At 35.2% G+C, this 7,927-nt stretch overlaps 1 pseudogene; it reads right to left on the bottom strand.

Moving 5' to 3' along the window:
* Positions 1–6,987: 6,987 nt before the first annotated feature.
* On the bottom strand, positions 6,988–7,548 carry LOC149252222 (cytochrome P450 750A1 pseudogene; annotated as a pseudogene).
* Positions 7,549–7,927: the final 379 nt, after the last annotated feature.

The following is a 7,927-nucleotide window of genomic DNA, read 5'->3' as shown; positions in this document are numbered from 1 at the left end:
GAATGTGACTGCAAGTAGATCAATCATCCATCAATGACATGCATGCATTTAATGAATACGAATGAATGGAATGTATCATTCATTTTTCAGCTCCATTGTTTTCCTCATAATATTTCAAATCTCACCTACAGTTATATAACTGAAAATTCAACTCAAATGTTCATTTGAACATTCATTTGGATTTAAGAAGCTTGTTTCCCTTCCCAAAATGTTTGAGAGAAATAATGATATGCATGAGTTCTACTTTGTTCAAAATATTTGAGATGAAGATAGTTGAAAAACTTTTAGATAGCGTGCTAGGGAATTATCTGGCGAAAGATTTTCTATCAGAAATTGGCAACGCTTTGCCTGATTTACTCACAGTAATAGTGGAAGCCGTGAGTAATGAGAGGCTAGATGACAATGTGATGATGTTTTCACGGAAAGTTTTCATACCTTTAACCAAGGCCTAAATTCAGTCGCTATTGCACTTTTGCTCTGTCGCCAAGAACGGGTCAGAAAATGTACCTAAGCTCGATGAAAGTGCCACAAAATTTGGTTGCAATGAGGTGCTTTTTACATTGGGAGACAAGCCAAAGCTTATTTATCTGGAAGCCATGGAGGAGGTAATATTTAAGCAATATTTGTTGTTTGAAATGTACGACTACTTGGTAAACTATTTTACATGTACCAATACAAATTTGATGTATTAGTGGTTGAATCAAATCAAACTATCAAATCTTCAAACTCTTTTTCTTTAGTTGACCAAATTTGGTTATTATGATTCAAATTTGACTCATCATAAAGGAATACAACACATGGTTTTCATATGCCATGCCATGGTTATTATGTTTTTCCTCTACCCTACTATGGTTATTATGTTTTTCATCTGCCCTTCCATGAATATTGAACTTATCAGGTTTGTCCTTTGCCCTACCATGGATATGGTAGATTTATATGTGTATAATGATATTCATCTACTTCTACCTCAAATATTTGTTCCTAAACTTGTTAATCTATTGATTAATAGGAGGTCGTGAGTGAACTTGGTTTTCAATGAGAACAAGGGAGCAAGTTTCAGGACTTAGGTAAGTTTAATTAGAACACACAATGCAACCCTGATGAAAGATTGTTTTCTAGTAGAATGTTGAACACAGAGTCTAGGGTTTTTTAAAGGAACAGTCTATAGATTGGCAGAGCTACATTAAGGCTAGACATCCTAGGTGGTCCACATGTTTTCTCGATCTTACTACCTACTATTATGTTCCTCTTGAATCGTTTGTTTTGTTGCTTTTATTTTATTTCGGGGATCCCATTATGTTCTCTATTTTCTCACCCTTTTTATGTTTTTCAATTTGATTCTTGCAATCCCAAGCAGAGGCCATTATTGTGAGGAAAAAAGCAAGAGCACATGCAGAAGTAGTCCAGGGAAACAAGAAGAGGTGCGCAAATAGAAAAAAGGTTCAATATGCCTCTAGTATGGAGAAGGATACTTCTATTTCTTTCAGTGATAATGTAGACTTGGGTGCACAAGAAGGTGATTTAAAATCATCTACACAACTCAAAGCAAGGAAATCTAGAGCACCATCTCTGACGACAACACTAACAACTCGAAGTGAGGTATGTCTTGTTTCTTCTTTATAAGTTTGATTGGATCTCTGATGTTTTTCTTTGTTTAGCGATAGTTTAAATCCAAATATGCGACCAAAGAAATACCCACAGGCCACAACCACACAAAAATACTGGCAAGTTTTACAGTTTTGTGTATATGTGTGATGTAAGTGGAATAAAATTAATTACTAATCTTGATAAGGTTATTTCAAGATGTATGTAGGGACTCTGAAGAGGTTCTCCGTAACATTCTTAATGGAGATCTTGAAAACTAGTTAGCAAATCTTAAGTATGTTGAATACATATAAAATTTCTACCAGAATATTGAGGTATCCCTCACTATTAGATTGCACTTTTTTGTGAATTTGAAGGTGATTTTTTTATTTTATTTACAAGTAAAAAGTGGCAATTCTCTATATGTCTAGAACCTAAGTTGTGTACGTCTACATTATATGATAAGGTAGGTTCAAATCAATGGGAAGATGAGGGCAATCTTGATTGATTAGTTGATAGAGATATAATTTTTTTTTTGTTGCTGTTGTGTTTTAGTAAATTTAATTTACATTAACTTATATTTACCAAATATTTAATACATTCAATGTTTTTTATATTTAAATTTTTCAATAATTTAATTTTATATTATATTAATAAATTTACAGTTTCACAATAATTAATAAATCTAGAATTGAAATATATATATATATATATATATATATATATATATATATATATATATATATATATATATATATATATATATATATATATATATATATATATATATATAGATAGATAGATAGATAGATATAACATGTGTTTTTAATGATTAAGATCTTATGGAAAATCACATGAAGGATTATTGGTCGAGGCAACCTCAATCTAGGTTTATCATCAAGACTAGGCTGATGAGCAAGACCAATAGATTGCTAAAATATATCTCAGAGATGCAACGCTCAATATCCAACATTCACAAAGGTCAGTATCCAATGTTCACAAATCAGGAACTACCGAAGCATCTCTACAGTGTTTGAGAAACTTTAGGTTTGTGATATTCTTGCAACCTTCAACCTTATTCATTCAAAAAGACTAATATTGATTGTAACATCCCTCCCATATAGGAATAAAATCTCAGATTGGATGCTTATGTGATTCATGATATAATGATTAAGATCTTTTGGAAAATCACATGAAGGATTATTGGTCAACTTGTTTCAAACCTCAATGTAGGTTCATCATTTGGACTAGGTTGAGGAGCAAGATCAAGAGATTGCTAAAATATATCTCAGAGATGCAATGGTCAGTATCCAACATTCACAAATCAGGAACTACTGAAGCATCTCTACAGTGTTTGAGAAACGTTAGGTCTGTGTTATTTTTCACAACCTTCAGCCTTCTTCGTTCAAAAGGACTAATATTGATTGTAACATCCCTCTCATATAGGAATAAAATGTGAGATTGGATGTTTCTATGATTCATGATATAATGATTAAGATCTTATGGAAAATCACATGAAGGATTATTTTCAAGACCAGGTTGAGAAACAAGATCAACTAAATTAATTTAGAATATATATATATATATATATTTTGTTTTTAAATTAATTTTTAAGTATAATGTGATGTTAAATTGTTGTTGATAACAATTTTCTCCTTTAAAAAGTGTAGTACCTTTTACTCTATATAGAACTTATTTAGAAAGATAAGTGATTAATACATACATATTAGAGATGACAGCCATTAACTTATTAGAGATGACTTATTATGAGCTTCATTGTTACTTATTGGACTATAGGCTGCTTTTAGAAAGTGTAGTACCTTTACTCGATATAAAACTTATTTGGATAGATATGTGATTAACACATACAGTCATTAACTTATTAGATTATTTGGAAAGATACTTGATTAATACATACAATCATTAATTTATTAATTTATTATAGATGACATGTTATTAGTGTCATTCTTACTTAATGAACTTTAGAGTGTTTCTAGGGGCAACAAAAATTATTAATAATTTTTTTTATAAAATCCTTTGATAAGAAGTATGAATAAATAATTATATTAAATGTATAATAAATAATTGGATAATAAATAATTTTTTTTGAACATGAAAATGCAATTATGATATTTACTATTGTATTTAAATAAAATATCAAAAAATGTTTTATTTTTGCTAAGTAAGATTAATCTATTAAGAAAGGAAAAAAGCTATTTACAGAGTGATACTGGTTGTACTGAAGAACAACCTATCTCAGCTAGCCAAAGAACTGGTTCTAAGACTGCCCCAACAGAGGGGAAACCAGTCTGAAAGTACAAATATTACAAAAAAGAGTGCATCATTGAACATTTGCCACAGTGTTCTAGGCATTGCTAAAAAAACAACCTTAAACCTGCAATTCGTCCTCTAGAAAGTGCCTACGTGGACAAAAAAGAAGCTGAACCAAGAGTTAAAAGAAATGCCACCTGGCATTGGTGATCTGGTTGATGAACTCCTCTGTGGCAGGTTCCTCCACTATCGGGCAGCTCCAATCTTCGCGATTGTCTGGTTGAGAGCGCTCGCCTTCTCCTATTCCATCCTCCAACGGCGTGTCCTCCTCATTCTCCTTGCGCTGCTCCATGGCCGGCGAGTCAAGCTGAGGCTCAGAACCCTCAGGCTGAGCCCCCACCACCTCCTTTCCTTTTCGGCTGGGCGGTTCCCCGTGCAAAGCTTCCTTATCTTTGCTAGCCTTCTTTTGAGCTCTGAACTGACTGTTTTCCCCTTTAAGCGCATCGTTCCTGGGGAGGGCACCTAGGTGTTCTGAGCCACCTCCTCAGAGAAGGAGATTGCAATGGTTGCGGTGATAATGGGTTGATTGAGCGTGCTGCGGAAGTGGAAAAACGTGGTGTGGGGGGAGGGATGCTGAGGCAGAGGGAAGGGAGCAGAACGAAGGCGAGCTCGACCCCGTCCGCTTCTGGTATTAGGATAGCGAGGATTTTCTGCCGTGGAGGAGGGAGAGCTCGAGGTGCTTCGCCTCCTAACCTGCTGTCGAGAGCTTCCTCCCCTCGAGCCGCCCCTTCTGCTGATCAGACGTTGTCTCACCATGATGAGATAAGGAACAGAGAGGGTGAAATGGTGTTCAGAGAATGGACAGAGGAGCAGATTGGGAGCAGGCGGAGGGCGCGACTCAGTGGCCAAGTATAACCCGGCAGACACCCATATCCCACCTTCACCAGGCAGTCGATGCATATGAAGCTTCCAGACCAGACAATTGCAATACATAAATTCTATTACGACCACCTCTCCTCGGCTATCCCCCGCCATTACTCCTGCATTAAATGGAGCCGAAGCCCAACCTGATCTGAAGCATGCGGAGGTGATGGTCTGAACCATTTCCGGATTGTGCATGCTGTCCCAATGTGCATAGCCATGTGAACCTCCCTTCAGCTGTAATGACCGCGTCCCTTCCATTTCCAGGTGGTGATGGGCTAGCAGGTGTCGTCCAGCATAGCCGCACCCCTGTCCTATCACCCTAACTGTCCTCTAAAGCACCCGCATCCGTGGTGGCTGCGTCCTCTTGGACTAGAGTGTTGCATTCCTGTTTCTATTCATAATCTTGTATTATATCCAAGGTACCTGTTAGAAGAGAATGCCTGCTTTCTACTCCAGATTGGCAAGGAGGTCCGCTACCTCGTTGCTTGCCCTCTTGACATGATTGAAAATAATTACTCAAATATCAAAAAATGTTTGTTGACTTAATTTGATTTTATTGAATTCAATATTTTATTTATATTTTGAACATTTTATTTTGTTAAATTAAGAATGTATTTTATAAAAAATGAAGATTTTGATTTGAATTATTTAATTTTAAATATTTTATTATTATTGATAAGTAATAAAAATTTGAGAAAATCCATTACCAAAAATATAATAAGTTACACAAGTACACTAATATCAACTCATGTAATAAAACAGTCTATACAAAAAAGCAGAGTGACATAGTGACTCTGCTTTAATTTCTATAACAGAAAAGCCGGCTCCTCGTGGACATTGTCACTCTTGAAGGTATCGTAGTAGAATTGTTAGACACACTGAAATAACGGTGATATGATTCTAAATGATTCAAACGCCGTCGTAAAATGCACCAGTAATATCTTCTTCATGATTGTCTGCTAATGTTTCTTTCTACACTGCAAAGATGAGGAATTCATAGTGAAATAAACAGTGTGGAAATAAATTATTTTAAATTGTAATTATTTATAAGCATAGCGTTTTTTTGTTAGTTTGATTTATAGAAATTTGAACATTGAATGCAAAGATGAGGAATTCATAGTGAAATAAACAGTGTGGAAATAAATTATTTTAAATTGTAATTATTTATAAGCATAGCGTTTTTCTGTTAGTTTGATTTATAGAAATTTGAACATTGAATATTATGGTTTATATCATAACAATGAAGTGATAGTCAATTGAATTGTTCTTTTTTAAAATTATTTATAAATAAGTAAAAGGAATTTTGTAATATAAAATTTTACAAGTTTTTTTGTTATTTAAAAATTGTTTTTGAATTTATAAAAAATTTAGTTTATTGATTTTCTTTTTAAATTATGTAGATTTGTATGGGCTCAAATTTATGATTTAACAAATTTTTAATTGATTAGAAATATATTTAAGAAGAAGGTTATTTTAACAATAATAACAAGACATAAAACTATTACAAAAAATGGAAGATCATCATGTCAATGGCATGAATTGAACCTGGAGAGGGAGTGTCTCAATTATTCTTTCCAACCATTTAAAATGCGCTCAATTAACATCTTTTTATATTAATAATTAAATAGCTAATATCAAATATGGACATTTTCACTTATATAAATATAACATGTTAAAATGTGATTATATGATATTAAATTGTTGATAATTAAATACTCAATTTCAAACAAAAACATTTATATATATATGTTTGTTTTTGCTAGATAATATGAGTATTGAGATAACTCATACACCTCATCTATAGCTTGATTACGAACCTTAGTTAATATTGGTGCCCGTTTCATATAAAGAAACGTTAATGTGGTTGTTAAAAAAAAGTCATATAAAGAAACGTTAATATGATTGTTAAATTTATTTTTTCAGCTAAGTTGCTTATTGCTGGTTATATGATTAACAATCTAAATTCTATGTCAAGAATCCCACTGACCAATGATAAGGCAAGGTACCGAAATCAGCATAGTAATCAACGTTACGTAATTACCATAAACTAAATTACAAGAGAATGTAGCGAAAGCATTGCTACGAATATTAGAATACCATAAACTAAACTACAATAACATGTAGCCAAAGCATTGGCAGCTAAATTAAAGCCATTGGGGAAAATAGGAAAGCCACTGTACATAAAGCCCCACGGTACCTAGCCTCTTCCTACGCTTCATCGCTGGACTTCAGTGGAAAGCCTACCCTCAAGCTTGGATAAGCACACGGCGGAACTTGCCTTGGAATCGTCAGCCCACAAACTTCCGTCATATCAAGCTGCGACGGATCACCTTCAACTCTCCAGTTAAAAGTGTGCATCAGCTGAGCCACTGCGAGTTCGATGGTGGGAATAGCCATGGGGGCCCCTGGGCATCCTCTCCTTCCTGCCCCAAACGGAATCATACGGAAGTCTGATTGATCTGCTGAATTCACATGTTCGTCCTTCATGAATCTCTCAGGCTTGAATTCCGAAGCATCTGCCCCCCACACATGGACAACCGTTCCTATAGCCAACACATTCACAATCAACATGGCTTTCTTAGGGATAGAGTATCCGCCTGCTGTAACAGCCTCTACAGATTGATCAGGAATGGCTAGCGGAACCGCTGGGTATAATCTTAGCGTCTCTTTCACTACGCAGTGGAGGTATTTCATCCTCACTACATCGGATTCAATCACTTGGCGATGTTTGCCCACTACATCTTCGATTTCTTGCTGCAGTCTCTTCATGGCATGTGGATGCCTCAGCAGTTCACTCATTGCCCCATTCTAACGTAGTTGATGTTGTGTCCGTCCCGCCTGCGAACATGTCCTGCATACAATTAATGCAAAAATTTGATTGATTTAAGTTCTAACGAATGATGATAAAAAATGATAATAGAATGGCCCAGGCCCTACAGACACACCATCACAAGAGCCTTGATAGTTTCCCTTGTGATTTTGGAGTCGGCCTCAGCTTTCTCGAGCAGCACATCCACGAAATCTTTGACGTGAGGCTCTTCGTCTTTCGCGGCCATGCGTTGAGCAACGTGGTCGTCTATTATTTTCTCCACAAACTCATTGAATGTTTTATGGATTTTCTTCATGCGCCGCTTGATACCCTGCGAAT

This window comes from Pinus tabuliformis, chromosome 7 (genome assembly GCF_031772625.1).
Source record: "Pinus tabuliformis cultivar Carrire ecotype Pingquan chromosome 7, CPIR1, whole genome shotgun sequence".
NCBI classification, from domain to species: domain Eukaryota; kingdom Viridiplantae; phylum Streptophyta; class Pinopsida; order Pinales; family Pinaceae; genus Pinus; species Pinus tabuliformis.
This window is presented reverse-complemented; position numbering and strand designations above follow the sequence as displayed.